Consider the following 17,616-nt stretch of genomic DNA (forward strand, 5'->3'; position numbering starts at 1 on the left):
GACTTGAGAAATCCTCCTTGATTTGGAGTTGTCATACAGCAGGGATCCGTGTGACACAGGATATGATCCATGTGCTCAGACCTTACGCTTAACCACGGACTTTCCCTGAGTGACTCTGCTGAGGGCAGAACGTGTCCCAGTGACCAGTGGTGCCCAGGATTTGGGGTGCAGAATGTCGAACTCCTCTGGGGTAGCTCATGATTTTCTTCAGCGTAAGAGACAAAGAGGAGAAGATTAAGCAGTAGCTGTATACCAATCTCCAGTAATTAATAATAATTTAAAAATGAAAGCCCTGTAAGGAAGCTGATGCCCTCAACCGGATGATGGAGACACTAACCCATCTGAGCTCTAAGCAGCAGTGCCCTATGGGCACTCATGCCAAACAAACACAGAGCAAGCCCCAGCCACCTGTGGGAGATCTTAGGGGAACCTCTGCTGAGAGGTGCTCCAGGACTGTCCTTGCACTGGGGCCATTTGGGGCTCCTGTCCCCCTGCAAAACCTGCTTGCCCTGTAAACCAACGCAATGTGTATTTATTTTTTATTTTTATTTTTTTTTTCAAAAGCAACCCAAAATGATGGCAGAAAAGCTAGGTATTCATTTCACATGTTAGCCAATATGAAATGCTCCCAGAGCAGCTTTAGACTCCAAAGTATTATTTAACCAGTGTGGTTTAGTAGGACAATGGCAGCCCCCTGCCGTAATCCATTCAGAGGCAATACCATCAGTCAGTGTGAAATTAAATACATTACAGGGTAAGAGCTTAATGCGTTTTATAGGCAGTTGTTCATCCACATCAAACTTTAGCTTTTAAAATCCTAACATTTGATCCCACAACAGGAACCATGCCTTGAGAATGAGATTGGCACATTTGTGCTGCCAGCAGGGCAGAAAAAGCAGAGTGCAGCCTTTAGTGGGAAACGCAATTGCCTGAGAGAGAGAAACGCTCACATCAAGGGAGCTCTGCAGAACCACAGCCACTTGTAATACACGAGGCGGGGCTGGCAGCACGGGAAATGCAGACCCAGGGCTGGTGGTGGGTTGGTAGAACCAGTGCTTCCCACCGCGCTGTGTACAGATCCCACTTACCTATACACACAATTATAATTTAGTTGTGCACATTCATCCGGACCAGTGGTGGCCCTGCTCCTCACGACCCTGCTGGTGGGTCCTGCCCAGAGGTGACGCTTGCACAGGCTCCAGAACCCGACTGCTGCGGCCTCCCCCTGCCCCGGCAGCATCCTGGGCTGTGCAAACAGCTCTGTCCGTAAAAGAGACGTGGGGATGTGCCAAGCGGAGGAGGCTGTTAAATTCTGCTCTCGGTTACACTTGCTCAATGCAGGAGTAAATTCCATTTGCTTCAGCTGAGTTACTCCGGATATAAATAGGTGTAAGTGAGATCAGAACTTGGTCCTTGGAGAGCCTTCTGCCTTCTGTGATGCTGCTTCTTGAAATGAAGTGCTGATAAGCCCCAGTGGTAAAAAAATTATTATTTAAAATATCTTCAGAGCTATCTGTTGCCCAAAATGGCTTTTAACTGTTGAAAGAGCATCAAACATTAAAAAATGCATAATCTGCTCTCAGCACCGGCACGCGGTGCCAGGAATATTCGTCAGCCTTATGTTTTTGGATCGTATGTCACAGTGGATTATCTGACATCCATGAACATTGACTGCTTCCTCCAGTTGCGGCCACAAAACTTGTTCCCAGGCATGTCGCTGGGTGCTGCTACACCATGCAGCGGTCCCTGCGTTCACAGCCAGGGCACTGCATCTCTCTCCCTCTGAGCAACATCCCGATAATGCCTTCCCCTTTGAGCAGCAAGAGTCAAAAGTGATGAGTTTTCTTTGGTGATGATCGTTTGGATACCTCTTTAAAACATTTCAGGGCTCCAGATGCTATTTATCCAGCGGCGTGGTTGGAGAGCCGTAAGCCCCACGCCTAAAGAAAGGCTTTATTGCCTGGGGTGAGTGGGTGGGAAACTCTTTAGGCTCAAATGGGGTCAGTGAAGCTGTAGGCGAGCGCTGCAGCTGACTCCAAACACAATGGGCAAAGGACACAAAAAGAGGATGCAGCGAAGTCAAAGGAAGAATTGAATTTATTTGCGGGCTTGTATTGTCTAGCTAAATGGGGACAAGAAAGGAGCCTCCTTTGCAAAACATTTTGACGAGCCAGAAATACCTTAATTCACAAAAAAATCTTTCTTTTTTTTAATTATTTTTACTTCCCCCTCCCGCTGTCCAAACCAGTCCTTTAGAAGACGCTCCTTCGGCCTCTTTCCTTCCTTCCACTTGACTGTGCATTATGTGTTTTTCTGGGACAAGTGGCAATCTGTCTGAAGAGAGAAGAGGAAAACCTCTCTTCCCTGAAGACTCCTGCTCTGCTCCCCTCTGTCCCTTCTCTCTGCCTACCCACACAACCCCGCAGGTGCGCTCCCTTCCACATGCTGCAGCACTGGAGCAAGGCAAACCACTCCAGACGGCGCTGCAGCCCAGTCCCAAGCCCAGTCCGTGCTGAAAGTGAGTGCCAGAACCAGGATGTTTTCCCAGACACGTAGCGATGGTGTTTACATTCGGTCTGGCTTTCTCCATCAGTCCTGCAGGGCTGCTCTGAAGTGCAAAGTGAGCTTGGAGACCTGTTCCCTGGCTGTGCTGCCTGCTCCCAATGCTTAGCACAGCCTTGAGATATTGGATATTTTCACGAGCATTTCAGGTCCAACCTCACCCCATCCCTCATCCCCAGTGGGTTTCAATCCCTTCTGGCCGTAATCCTGAAAAAAGAAGCCAGAGAGTCAGAAACAGGCTGGCACACTAACCCAACATTTTTATCAGGCCGTTGCAGCATGATGCTGGGCACTGTTTTAGGCTCTGACTCACTATCATACCTTGTGTACACTTCACCCTGGAACTGCGTCAGCAGCAGTAAGTTGCTGCCTGACTTGGTGCAGAGGAGACTCGTGTCTGTCAAGTACAGAAAATACAAATTTAGCCTGGTGCTCCACTGGTGAAACTGAGAAGGTGATGGAGCCCTGCATTCAAAATGGAGAAAGTCCCCGAAGCTCAGTTGACTTTTCTCTATCGTTTTCATCCTTAGTTGTGCAACAAAAAGAAAACAGAGGGAGTGAGGTGCCCCCATAGCCGCGCACTTCTCCTCCTCAAAAAAGTTCTAGAAAGGAGACCTATTTTCAAGATGCTTCTGGTCAATTTTTGGTATCTTCTTAAACTGAGATATCTCAGCTATGTGTTTCATCTACTGTTTCTTATACAAAAAACCCTTGAAACTTGGAAATTTTAGGGCTTCAGATGCAATTTATCCAGTGGTGTGGATGGAGAGAAAATGCAGCTTCTTCTGTTCTTCCCTTCTCCCAGGCCACTGAGTTACTTGATTTCACCAAACCCAAAACTAACCATAACCTGTCTCCATGATCATCATATTCGGATGCTTTCTTTATATCAAACTGCTTTTGGCCAGTGGATAGCATACCAGAAAGCTGGCACATTAGCCTGCCAAAGTAAATAACTACCCTAACAATACCGATTTGCATACAGCTTCCTTTAGGAGGATTTCCAAAGCCAGACGTTGGCTTTTAAACTTCTCTCCTCGTCCCTGGTTCCCCAGTTGAAAGAAATGCCAAGGCAAGCCCATCTTCACAGAGACTCCTACCCAGAAAGCAAAGCAGCCTCTTGTAGGGCACTGCTGTCAATGCCTCGAGGTGGTCTCTCAAGAAAGAAGTCACCCAGTGATGGAGCTCTCCTGGTGCTGGGCATTCCCCTCTATCAACACGTTTTTCTTGCCCCACGGTGGAATATTTGTGAACAGCTGCTGCCTTACGTGTGGGACAGCCCGATAGGCCATGCGGAAAAGAGTTTGTTTTTTCTCTTTATGAATTGCTATCTCTGATCCATTTTTCACCCGTTTCCCCGTGCAGGCGCACAAAGACAAATATTCATTGTAATATTTATGAACACAGCCCGATAGTTACTATGGTTTCAAAGAAAACAGGGAAAATGGATCAGAGACTGGATGCGCTGCCCGTTGGGCGGCCATAGGTACAGCACGTGTTGCAAATTCGGCTCAAACTGACTCACTTCTTTCGATGAGGTAAGTGTTGACATTAGACAATTTGGTGGGGACCATTTATTTCTGCATTTATTAAAATGTCAGTAACAGCAGGGGTAACACCTCCTAAAAGGCCTGCAGGTGCTTGTCTTCAAAAAAAGTCTAACGTTTGAAGAGGATAAAAAGCACAAATTACATTGACAATGATTCACCACTGGCTGAAAGAGAATAGATACGTTTGGTGCTTAATTAATACGTGTAATACATAATTAACACCACTCAAATCCAGGGGACTGGCCAAACTGCTGAATTTCAGTTTGTTCAGAACTCCCCGCAGAATCAAAGCAGGAAGGCAGCATTTGTGCCGATTTGGACACGCTGATGAAACAACGTGCTTAATTTATTCAAGGGCAGTGCTTCATACATTCCCAAACGCAGGTGAACGCTACCTCTGAAATGCAAAGCGCTCAAGTGAAAGGGAAGGGAATGAAAAATATATTGGGGAAAAGGCATTCAATACGTAAAAATAGCTCTGCAGAGGTCAGGGCACGAAGCAATGAGCGATGCCTACAGCCTAAGCACCGAGCTGGTAGGACAGCACCAAGTTCTCTCATTCTCTCTGCCCCAAAAGGCTTCAGAAGGCTGCTCGTGTCCCCCTCTCCTTGGCTTGCCGGAGCCATTGGTAGGGCCAGAATGAGACGTCGGCTTGTTCACATCACAGGGAAATACAAACTGAGGTCAAGGAAACCACAACATCTGGAACGTGAGAAAAGGATTTACTGTTAAGGGCTTAATGAACTCTTAAAATAAAGTTCTCAACATTGCTAATTTGTTCGGGCTTCAAAGGGGAATAAAATGAGATGCTGGAAGAAGGTTTTATTGCTCTCCCGAAGAAATAAAAAGTGCATCAGAGCTAAAATTAGCAAAGCACAATGACAGTAGAGATAGCATCACTTATTTAGCTGATGCTAGGAGAAAATGCTAACTTGTGACTTCTAGGGATTTATGTGCAAATTACTGTGGGAAGAGAGTAAAGAGAGTAACCCCAGGTTCTGGGGTTTGCAGCATCCCTGAGCTGATGGGGATGGCACTGGGTGGGACGTGCCAATACCTGCAGGCAGCAAGGACCTGCCCAGTTCCCCAGGACCAGATGGGTGGAAGGATACTTCCATCCCTTTGTTTTAGTTCAAATGGGAAATGCTTGCAGCTGCAGTGCTTTCATTCACATTGGGAACTATTTCTGCAGTGTTCAAAGGGAGACTGCTTAGATGCAGGGAAAGCTGGAAGATACATCTTTATGCACTCCAGGAACCATCAGGCATTCAGATCACAGAGCCAGAGGAAAGGTAATCCCAAGGAGACCCCTCCACGGTGCACACAGAGGCTGGGACAGGTCCCCAGCACTGACTGCTTTGCTCCTGTGTGCTAAAACAAATCGCAGCACAGCTCAGCTGCTTGGGCAGGTTGCTGCTAATGTTCCCTCAGGCTATCTCAGAGCAGCCTCCTACAGGCACTGACCCTCTCCACTGCTCTCTTATAACAGCTTCATCTGCCGTCAGGCTGGGGGCAAGAAGTGGGGTACAGGTACAGGTTGTTTCTTGGGCAGCTTCACTCCAGCCACATGCCCAAAAACGAGCAGTAAGAAATCCACCTGAGAACTTAGATCTCCTTCCTGCAGGATGCTGAATGTGCTGGTCTTGTTCCCATAGAGCAGGAGAGCAAATGCTTCTCTGCAAAGGGACCACTGGCTCAATCCTTAGTTCCCTCACAATGCAAATCAGACACAATTCCACTTAAATCATGGGAGTTTCTGCTGCGCAGGGACTGGAAACGAGAGACTGGGGTCCCCGGGATCAGGATCTAATTAGGATTGCCATTCACTTCCCTGCTTTCAGCAAGGGGCCATCTATCGCCTGATAATTGAAGCTGCAATAATTTCCGAGGCCCAGGCCAGGAGGTTAGTGGAACAGGAGCACATGGAGCAGCAACCGGGCGATTTCCCCAACACAACTCTTTGTCAGGATTTCAGTAGCCTTGATGACCTTCTTTTACCTTTAGCCATCAATACAGCTGCCTACAGCTTCCGTGACCACACGGAACTGCACATCAGCTCTGCAGGATGTGAAAAGGGGCACTGGTACCCAACGCAACGCCTTGTCCTGCGCTGGTCCGAGCAGTGGGTGGGGGACTGGCCTCATGAGATCCCAATTGCTGCATGTCCCTCGGACGCAGCACCCCAGGACAGCCACCCACAGAGCCCCAGCACAATCCTTTTCTGCATCAGAAAAGCCAACACTTCCCCTACATCCAGTGTGTTCTGGTCTTCCATGCAGTATGGAAAATACATGAAATTAACACACTAAACAACAGCATTGTGGTGCACGTTGGAAGTGTTGGTTTGGGGCGTGGGTGCCCACGCTGTCACTGCATCACCACAGATGGCAGTAAATATCCTCCATCTCCACGCTCCTGCCCGAGAGGTGAACACCTCACTGGTATTAATTTACTCTTTCCCAAACCTCAGACCACATTACAGCATCCTCAGGGCAAGGATCTCTAAGGACATCACCACCATCACCAGCAAGCTAAGGCTTGGCTGCAGCAAGATGCATCAAAGCCAAACCTCAGCCAAGCACACTGGGGGCTGCCGCTACAGCACCAGGCGTGCAGGCCAACCTCCTCCCCTTTCACAATTATTAATTGTAAAATAACGATTTCCCCAAGAAAGAAATTTAATTCTTCAAGTGTACTCACATCTGTTTGCAGTAAATATTTCAAAGTGACTTCGGGGAGGAAGGAAGGAGGAAAAAAAAGAAAAAAAAAAAAAGCTTACATGAGTTCAATATAGCGATTTCCAAGCGTAAGCTCATAAAATATTATTTGGGGAAGATGAAGTGAAGCGCTGATTAACACACAGTGTTTGTTCACAATGCCAAGTTACTGACACTCCGGCCGGGTCCCTTTTGTCCCCGCTCCGAGGATGGCTGTGGCCACGGGCTCACGGCCGAACGGGAGCAGGGTCTCCACCCTCCGCTCCCTGCTCCTCCCCATGCAGAAAAATGGCAAAAATTGACCATTAGCCGGGGATTAGCTCATACATTAAATAACGCTGTAAAATATTTTTATGGCGCTACTTCTAGTGGCTTTAAAGATGACTATTCAGGACATCTAAAGCTCAGGGTAAGAGATATATGAACTTTTTTTTTTTAACAGTAAAATGATTCTATGATTCTATGATTATCTTTAAACAACGAAGATTGCAGCTGATTGCAGAGCTGCAAAGCACTGGCATGTACAGCGAAATCATTCTGCACTAAATACAAAATATCGTAGGTATGATCACGTCATAATAATTACCTAATCCCTATTATTTTGCTTTTAGAATATTTACTTAGGCTTGGGTTACTAAAATTTCAAATAATACGGGCCCTGCTGTCATGGCTCCTTATCCATCTGAATCGTGGTCTCTTGTAAACAGTTCTGTGATCTGATTTCCATCGGGACAAGAGTTGTAAAAGGCTGGGGATTTGCGATGGATTTACACGTATACTGTTTCAGTTAAGTTACCAAGGTTGACTTAACAGCCCTTTTCCTCCGAGTCTTAAATACATTTGCCACCCAGCCTCCTTCTGCAACGATCAAGGAAATGGGCGCTGTGATTGCAAAGGGTGCTTGAACTCCACTCCAAGCTCCCATTTACGCTTTTTCAACCAGAGGTGAGATTTCGTTTTGTTGCTTTTTTTTTTTTAAAAAAAAGCAAGCTTTGTTGAGTTGCTAGAAAGCCACTCTTGCTAATACGCACTTGGGCAGGACACAGGTTTCTTTGAGTTTTGAAAAGGTCGCTCCGCTTCCCAGCGTTCAGAAAGCAACAGCGTGCCGTGCTGGCTGCCAGGCTGTGCTGCAGATACTAGCACGGCCTTCTGAAGCCCACGGTTTGCTCTCCGGAGGAACATATCGGGTTACTGACCCGGTAATAGGCAGGTCTTGCTAAGAGCAGGGCTCTCCTCCAGACTAAACACAAAACAAACAAACATCGACGCCCTTCCATTACCTGGGACGTTGTTGGTAATGTTCCACCAGTTGGGCTTGCGGTGATTGTGCAGAAATGTACTGATAATAAAGGTAAATGAAACCCACAGCTAGTTCTCAGCTCTCAATGACTGGTTTGATTGTCTCGTTCGCTTGGCAAACAATTTCTTTTCTAAATGTTATTTCAGCCACAGATATAATTTCTCTAACACTGCAGAAAGAATCAGATTAAAATATGATACAGAAGCAGCACTTACCTTGGGCTGATTAATATGCTTAAGCTGTTACCATGCCACCATGCTTAAAAGCATAAAGATACGCTTTTCTACACCAGTCTATATATATTGATACCTCCTGCGTGCCAGGAAAACCTCTTTGATTAGTCACACTAAACCACCGCTTAAGTGGTATGAATTTCTCAGGCCTGCACTTTCCATAATCAAGTAATAAATTCTGGGACTAATCATACGCGGCGCTGTCTCTTCCCCGCGACGCGCAAAGAAATTCATCAGGAGTTTCTTTAACCGCAGGAAAGCTGCAACACCTAAGGAACTGAAGACGCAGATGACAGCGCAGAGCAAATCTCATCGTAACACAGACTGAAGACTGTGCACCACCGCGTGTGTTTTGGGAGGGATTTTGGTTTGGGCACCAACTCCTCTCTAGTCCTAGTTTCATCAGCCTGTGCTTTTTCATGGGAGAAAAACCCTTTGGTAAAAACCAAAGTGCTTTTAAAATAAAGGTAGTGAGGATTTTCTTCTTCCCCATGCAGCCTGTCTGCCCAAGAGGCATGGACAACCCAGATCTCCTTCCTCTGTGGGCCATCTTTTAGAGCTCCCAGTGGCAGCCTTGAGAAAGCGTGATGTCCGAGCTGGGAGCTCGGGAGCTTGCAGTGAATATCTGAAACCAGAGGGTCTGCAGAGTGCTCCTCAGCCCTCAATGACAACATTCTTTAAAACTGCGCGTGAAATTTAATCTAATTCTTTTGTACTCATGTTACCATACACTTGGCTTAAACGTTGCGTTTTTAAGCCAAAATGCAAAGTTAATCATAATGCCCCTCCAGGTGAGATTTATTATAGACCGCTTTCTAAAACCAGTGTGCTCTATGTGCATGTGCATACCATATTCATCTTATTATTATCCAGTTGAAAAATTCCCAGTGTGCGCAACGCCTCAGATATAATAGCAGGCATGCCAACAGAATATGACACTTATGCTAATCTGCACCCCGCTGTGGAAAAACATACACAAGGATTCCATTACCACATTCATTAGGCTGCAGTGCACTTCATCTTGAATAGGGATTATGAACTATAATAGAGTGAAAACAGTTGATTGAATCCACTTAGCCAAATCTCTATGACATCAGCCAAATATTTCAGCGCGAGGAAGAGGAGGAGCAGAACCTTTGCCTGGTCCCATCTCTCCCTGATGATTTTTTGGTTTGGGGGAGAGGGTTTGGGGACCGCCAAGGTCCCGATGACACTTGGCACTAACAAACATTGAGAGCTGCCCAGGAGTTCGGTGAGAGCAACGAGACACGGCCGTGGGGACTTTGCATACACGTGCACTGGGAATGGTTTTGCATGGATTTTACCAAATTCTGCATGCACCTGTCATAAGCTTTCTTGGCACCGGCGGAAAGGATTTCCAAGTCAACCATACGTGCAGCAAAAAATGGCAGTGACATCATTACGCTACTTAGATGGTAATCACAGTCAGATGAAAAAAGACGTTGTCCAGTTCTGTGTTCAGGTTTCCCAAGTATGCTTTGAGTGGATATTCAATTTTTGCTCCTACACAATGCAGTGCAGCCTGACAGCCTGCCTTTCTTGGCAGAAAATTGGACTCAAACTATTTAAAATATTGTCAGAAATAATAAAGAATGGAATACAAGTTACCACTCGAGAAATGTTCTGGAACTTAGTCGTGTCCAGAAGAAAAAAAAAGAAAAAAGAGAAGGAATGAAGCCTTCCCCATGCACAAGATTCAGAATACGATAATAAAAACCTTCTGTGCTCAGCGTCCAGTCATTTCTGGGACTCTCTTGTTTATATACTTCCTTTTCATGTAGCAACTAAACAGGAAGTTCCTGTTAGCAGCAGCGTAATGTAACCAAAGGGAGAATCGCCGAGACTTGTGACAGACACTGTTTGCTCCGCTCTTTTTTTTTCTTTCAGTTTAAAAAGAAAAAGAAAAGAATAGAAAAACACAGAAAGCATCATCAAGCAACTAAATATATTCAGCATGGCTAAACTTTGGTTTGCCTGCATGCACCTGACCTGCGTTGCGCGGCGCTTACTGGGGGCCCTTGCTGAGCTCACATCCCCCGAGAAACCCCCACACTTCTTCTTCTACCCAAATTTTGGCAATGTTGGAGGCAGCCCTGGTGGGACAGACGAACCCAGCACCATCCAGCAGCAGCTCGGGGAGGAGACATCCCTGTGGTGTACCAGCCCAGTGGGGTGGAGCTGGTGGAGATGGCAGGGACAGCCCTGAGCTCTTCCCTCCCAGAAGTGCACGGAAGGGAGCTGAGGGATAAAGGGCACTTGGAGGTGCTGAGGAGGAGTGCAGATAATGTTCTGAGCTGTAAAAGCAGGAGATGGATGGAGCAGATGGGAGGGCTGGGCACCAGCAGGGTTTGGTGGCAGCAGTCCCGTGAAGGGCGAAGGGACAGAGATGAGATGGGGCTCGGCAGTGGGGCAGCTGCGAGGGACTGGCCAGTGGTGGTGTGGGATGAAGAACAGACCCAGTTTCAGAGTCTGGGAAGGAAAAACGAACTCCTGGGCAAAAAGAAAGGAAAGGCACCAAGAGCCAAACCTGGCTCACATTGCTCCAAGGCAGCTGACCATCCCTGGGGAGCAGTATGGGCTGCAGGGCTCCAGGGACATGCAGCAGGGCCTGGGGTTAGTGCTTCTGCTATCACACTGCTGAGTTCTGCTTTGTACATTTTTAAAAGAGACCCCATGTATGGAACTGCTGAGCCTGCAGAGTTAGCAACGCTGTCAGTGCAGATATTCTCAAGGTCCAGCCCACCACCTCACAAAGCCCTGTTGGACCCAGGATTTGCCAGTAGCCCGTGCAGACTAGATCTGTTGCATGGCATTACTTCTTATGTCCCCACAGTTATGCCCAAAGATAAAACACTGGGTTTCTGCATGCATACAGGTACGTGCTGGGAAAAAGATGCTGAGTGCTAGGAGAAAGTGCGGTTTCATGGAAGGTCAGTGTTTTATGGTGCCAGAACCTTCGCCTATAGCTCTGGTCCTCCTGGAGGAAGGTTTCCCAGTGGCTTCAGAGGGAAGAGGTCTGTGGCCAGCAGCAAGCAGCCCCCCGAAGAAATAGCACTGCTCCTGAAGGAAACACGGCTCCCAGGGATGGTGCGAGGGAAGAAAAAGAAGCGTCACTAAATATATAGAACACTTAATTTAGCAGAGAGAGGGAACAAACTCTGGGGAGGATTTTTTCTTTTCCTTTAGTTGAGGTCCAGCTTCTATTTTTCAACTTTGAAAGATAAGTGGAAGCATCAAACAGGTTGAACGAGGCACTGTTTTCTTGCTACAGGAACATGGCCCTTTGCACCGAGATTGTAATACAATCCATCCTCTCTGGGACTGCAAATGCTACAGTGCAAAACTGTGTTTGAAAACCTCTTTTATCATTCATCGTCTCCAGACTGAAATCATTTTTGACAACCTCTGCAGAAAACAAGCAGCTTTCTGGCTACTGGCGAGCCGATTAAAGGGAGGAAACACATGTTCACTGTCAGACAGAGCCCCTGGAGAAAGCATTGACAACCTTTTAACCTCCTTTCCCAGTGAAAGTGCCCAAATGTTTCTCTGGAACAAAACCCCAGCATTGTTTTAAGCATCTTTTCATTTAATGCACTGTATTTTTCAAGATACGTTACAAGTCAGAGGAATTCCATTTTAATGGGGAGGTTTCAAAATCCGTTCAATTCCCATGCAAATGGGAATGAAAACAGTTACTAATGGGAAATATCTTTCTATGAACCTTTTTTTTTCTCCTCTTTCTTCTTCCTTTTATTTCATTTTCCTTTTTTTTCCATTCTTTTTTTTCCCTTACTGTCTGACCACAGGTTAAATGCCAACACATTGAAAAGTTCAGTAACCTCTGCAGTGATTTCTCAAAACAAGCCAAAAAGCCGCAGGAGTGAAATTTTCTGAACAGTAGGAAGGCTGACTAGCAGACATTATTAGCACTTTGAGCATTCAAATCTGGCCGTGGAAACTTCTGAGAGTTACAAGATGCTGGGGCAGGAAGCACCACACATTACCAATGTATTTGTTATCAAGGGAGCCGGTTTCCACCGTATTTAATCATCAGCAAGAGGGGAAAATAAATTTGCTTTTCAGAAGTAGAACAAGGATTTTTTTATTATTATTTTCTTTTTTTCCTAAAAAAAAAAAAAAGGCCTTCGGAGCAATTGGTCTGGCTCTTTGTAGTTACAAACGTCCACTCAGAGGTTGTTTAACATTTAACCTTGCTATTTTTACCTTAATATCAGCAGCTGGAATAGTTCTGTCTGTTTTGATAAAAACGAGACTTTTTTCCATGTTGCATATTTGCTTTTACAGCTGAAAGGAACTGTTCCAGCTGAAGTAGGTAACTATAAAACTGCAGCGGTCTGAGCCGCCTGGGAGAGCAGGAGATTATTTGATTAAATGTTCCTGTAAGTAACTGCACACGGCACTGCCCAATATTTGCTAATGAAAGATAAAAGGCTGCAAGCTCTGCAGCTATGACGTCCCACGAGGGTTTGCTGCTCCTTTTCCAAAAGCCCCTGCTCTAGCTGCGCTCTGCAGCTCCGCTGTGATTCCACGTGCCTGGGCTTCGTGGGGATCATGAGTTGGCCAATGATGGGGGCACTTTGCAATGTCCAGCATCACCCCAAAAGGACTTATTCTGTACTGGCTTCTTGTTTCATTTTGATTTCTTCTAAAGTAGCCCCATGCCAACAACCAAGCTCAAAGCTGTCCAAACTGCATCTCCCTCTGCTCTCAGCACCGGTCCCATTGGTGCATGGCTCTCCATCACGGGCAGCACCAGGAGGTGGCTTGCAGGGACATGTGCCACAGATGTCCCTTGTTGTTCCCCCTCCTGGGTCAAACCTGCTTGAAGTGATCCAAGGGGGAGGAGGAGGGGACCGCAGCCTTGCAGGGTGTTATGCACAAGACCAAGTCATTTAAACACCGTTAAAAAGGGCCACCCATGGAGGCAAGGCATGCTGCGGCTGAGCACCTTGCACTGGGCAGAAAGCAAACAATCCTGGCTTTCTTCTGGCCCCCTCATGTCTTGCCCCAGCAAAAATTCCTATCTAATGCATCTCCCACAGTTACAGGAAGCAATCTCACTCCTATTTTAAGTAACACAACAGCTTTAAAGGAGGAAATTTCCCTGAGAACAGAGTTGCCAAAGCAAAAGAAGCAAAAGTTTCTCCTTTCCGGGAGATGCTTGTTGCACAGCTTGGACTATCCTCCCATATCCCAGAAAGCACCAGCAAGACTTAACCATTACAAAAACTGTGGTATTCACCTTCTTCTTGGATCCAAAAGGGGATCTCCCTTCTCCTGAAGTGGCGTAGAAGCAGTTGGTGGCAGGGCTGGGAAGAGGAGCCAGATCCCATCCCTCAGCCCCACACCTCCTGCAGCACATAGCAGCTCCCCTGCAGGTCAGGTCTGGAGGAAGCATTGCCTCACCCAGCCTGAGAGTTTGTTGCGGGCCATGAAATGCCATGGATGGAATCATGCTCATAGGAAACTGCTAATTCTGTTCGGTCACTTCCACGGCTACAGATAAATGCAGAAATCCAGAGTTTACTCTCTCCTGTTTTAGGCATGCATGGCTGACTGTTCAATCTGTCCATAACTGCAAGCAGGTGGGTGTAATCTCTGTTCTATTTCGCCACTGTCCAAAGCTTATTTTCTGAAAAATGGCCTTCTCTCTTGATTTGAAGAAGCCAAAACCCCCTTCCTCTCATACTGACGGTTTGTCTGAGCAGTTATTTATTCCAGGCATGCTTACATTTGTCTTTTTTTTATCTTCCTGATACCGACTTTGTCTTGCATGATTTATCTGCCACATTCAACAACTTGGTACAGCATGGAGCCTTCTTCCCCTGGTTCATCCTACCAAGCCACCTCTCAGCCTTCCGTTCCACAAAGCTAAGCAGGGATTTCTCACCCCTACCCCTGCAGGGCTTTCCTACACTGCTTGTTACACTCTCACTTAAGTCTCAGCATCCCTCCAAAAAGTGAAAACCTGTACTGTGTGTGCTGACATGAGTCTCTGCAATGCAAAGCGTGGGTGAAAGCCCATCCTGTCTTTCACTTGCGTTTGCATGTCCAAGGACAGCAGCAGCACTTGCTGCTAGAACATCATGCTGAGGCTTTGCTTGAGCCTTATAATCACCCATTGCTCTTTAAGGTCCAAGAACTCCACAAGGCAGCTCCATTCTGTTGGCATGAAAATACATTTGCAAATATCTTTTAATTGGTATAGGCTAGCAAGAGGCTGAGCTTGACTCTTCCTCATCATTATTTACTGGTGTAAATACAGAAGTAATTCATTGTTATTACCACATCATTATTTGCCAGCATAAGTGCATAAATAATTCAGTGATATTCACATTACTATTATGTATAATACCATGAATTATAGGAATAAAAAAAATTCATAGTGGTTACCATTAAAAAGTCAACATTAATCAATGTTTGCCTCAAAGTTCTGTACGAGATAGCATAGCCTGCTCAGCCCTCAGAATAGGAAATAAATGTGGTGCCTCAGATACCACAGTATGGGAACAGTTGGCAGATGCCGCTTCTAAAACGGTAACCACTGTAACTAGAAATTTAATTGGAAAGTGCATTGTATCATGCTCGCTAAATAACTGTGGCTTTCCACTTTTCTAAATGCTCACCTAAATTATCCAGCCGCAACATCTTCAGGGAAATGGTCCACAGAAATTCCTCAAAGAGCAACCACATTCCACTGCTTGCATGGGATTCTGCAGGAACCATCTGTCCCCATGCAGTGCGGCAGAGAGGGGGACTGTACCAACCCCATCCCGAGCTGCTCAGTCAGGATCTGCCTTGTTGCTGCATTCATTTGGTTCCCTATTGACTCTTCTTCCTACTAAGCCCCACTTGAGGCTAACACGTATCTGATGTGGCTTACGGTGACTCTTCACCAAAATCGTACGACTGTAGGTGCGTCACTATGGATCTTACAGCCATCACCCAAGTAATTAACACTTACACTCATTTATATGCAGATTTGTATAAGCTCTCTACACAAAGCTTGTGTAGAAGAGGAGAAACACAAGATGTCCAGATGTCACAGAGACACTCTGATGGTTGACGGAGGAGTAAATACTCAGCAAAATCTTGAACTTTTTCTCCTGCTCTGCCGTATTTTGATTCAAAATTCAGACTATATCAGCAAGAACATCACCTTGAAAATGACTTTGTGACATAAAGGAAGGCAAACAACGACGAGTGATGGTTCCCTAAATATTGTGAGGCTCACCAAGTTCCTCTGGCCCATTTCTCTATTATTTTATAGAATGAAAAATAAAAAGTGAAAGAAGATTTTAAACCTGAGGTGCCACAAGATGGTCTGGGTTAAAAAGGGAAAAGCTGAGAAACTTCTCAGCAGCAAGTTAGCTAGGGATGCTCAAACTCTAGATTTTAATTTCCATTAAGGGAGAAAAAAATCCACTGTTCCTCACTGAAAAAAACAACAAAATCCATCAGAGGCCGTCAATGGATAAAGGAGATGTTTCCATCAAGAGTGGAGACAGAGTACATTCAGAAATGACTAAAAAGATTGGCTTCACAAGAAATGCCTTAGACTTTTCTTCAACCAAATGGTTGAGTTGGAAGGAACAGTTAGAAAAAAACTTATGTTAAACTCATGGAATATTCTTAAGACAAAGAAAAAAAAATGATATCCCTCTGCTCAGCTACTCCTTTTCCACAGCCCATCCCTGCTTTTCTCATCATAGAGCATATGCATACAAACTCCTCTTCAGCTCTCAAAGTTGCCATGAAATTATTCTTTCTACAACCATGGTAAAGTCTCCAGGGATCAAGATCCAGAGAGAAAGGGTGATGAGAGAGCCCTTCCATTTCTTGAAGGCTTCCTGAATTCGTGAGACATTACAAAGCCTGTCATCGACATCCCATCCACATCTGGTCAAATGACGTTTTATGCTGCGAAAAGAGTGCTGCAGCAAAAGCCATTCATTGCTTCAGTACCCCTTCAAAATTTCTGTATGGTCATGCTCTGAGTATTGAAAACAACAATCCTCACTTTCTTTGATGCATTTCATCAAGGAAGATGCAACAGCTACACATGGTATATTATTTATCAGAGAAATAAACTATGTTTCCATATGCAAACCTCATGCTCACATATTTAGAGAGAGAGATTTCTGATATAAGCAGCACAGCTCAGGGCAGAAATGAACCAAAGTGCAGAAAAACACAAGTTATTGCATTTATTTCACTGGGTTGGGATCAAGCCCTTTGTATACAAACACACGTACATGTGTTATTTCCATTTCATGCTACACAGCTCGCATGTTCATTTTCTGAAATGCTAAACCCAAAGTTGGTAAAGAAAAAGACATCTTGCTGGGACTGCCATTTACAGAGTTCCAGGGTCCTCGTGGAGACATCAAATCACCTTACAGTCTTTCCTTGCATATAAATTAATATAAGGGAGTTGTCCAGTACCAAAAAATACTAACTCAATTACTTCGGGGTTGTTTCTCACAGCCGATACACACAGCCTTCTTGTTCTTCCCTAACCTGAAACTTGCAGAACAAGATGCAGAGCTCGGATTCTTCCTCAGGCTCTTACTGAGCTTTGATACCAGCCCCTTCTCCCACACCCCAGTAAAACGTGTTTTTTAAATGCAAAGTTTCGTACAAACATGCACCTTAAAAGAAACTGAACACTGACTAAAGCTTGCCTGATGAAACCCTCTGTCACAAGCCTTGATAACATTGGCAATAGCAAGGAATTCATTTATTCCACTTTGCCTAATTATACTGACCTATTTAGGAAAGCACAAAAAAAAAAAAAAAAAAAAAACAAATTAAGCAAGAACCATCTTAAAGCTCGGGAAACCTTTTAGTGGCTTGGAAAAAAAATCAGCTAGTGCCTTTCTGTATTTACATAGCTCCAACTCTTCCTGACTTTCACTGTCTTCTCTCTCTCAAGTTTCCATACACCACATGCCCCAGTGGTATCTAATTCAGAGGCAGGCGAGAAGCACCAAAACCCCACAGGGAAGCCTGTCTGCAGGATTTCCAGACTTATCCTGCAGGCAGTAGAAATTCAGATATTTGGGAGAAGCCCCAGGCACTAGCTACCACATTTTTGGAGGTTCACCTTCCAGTAAACAAGACCAAACCCAACACACAACTTCATCGTCACACCCAAGCCATGCCTGGGAGATCAATATGAGCGGCGACGTGTGGGTCGCTGCATGCAGAGG

At 45.6% G+C, this 17,616-nt stretch overlaps 1 long non-coding RNA gene across 1 annotated transcript in view; it reads right to left on the minus strand.

Moving 5' to 3' along the window:
• LOC110396321 overlaps positions 578 to 17,616 on the minus strand; it is a 203,239-nt gene continuing 186,200 nt past the window's right edge. The window contains exon 5 of the long non-coding RNA XR_002436926.1: positions 578 to 4,814. This is a non-coding gene — a long non-coding RNA (uncharacterized LOC110396321). The remainder of the gene's footprint in view (positions 4,815 to 17,616) is intronic.

Source organism: Numida meleagris, chromosome 3 (genome assembly GCF_002078875.1).
Source record: "Numida meleagris isolate 19003 breed g44 Domestic line chromosome 3, NumMel1.0, whole genome shotgun sequence".
Classification (NCBI taxonomy): Eukaryota; Metazoa; Chordata; class Aves; order Galliformes; family Numididae; genus Numida; species Numida meleagris.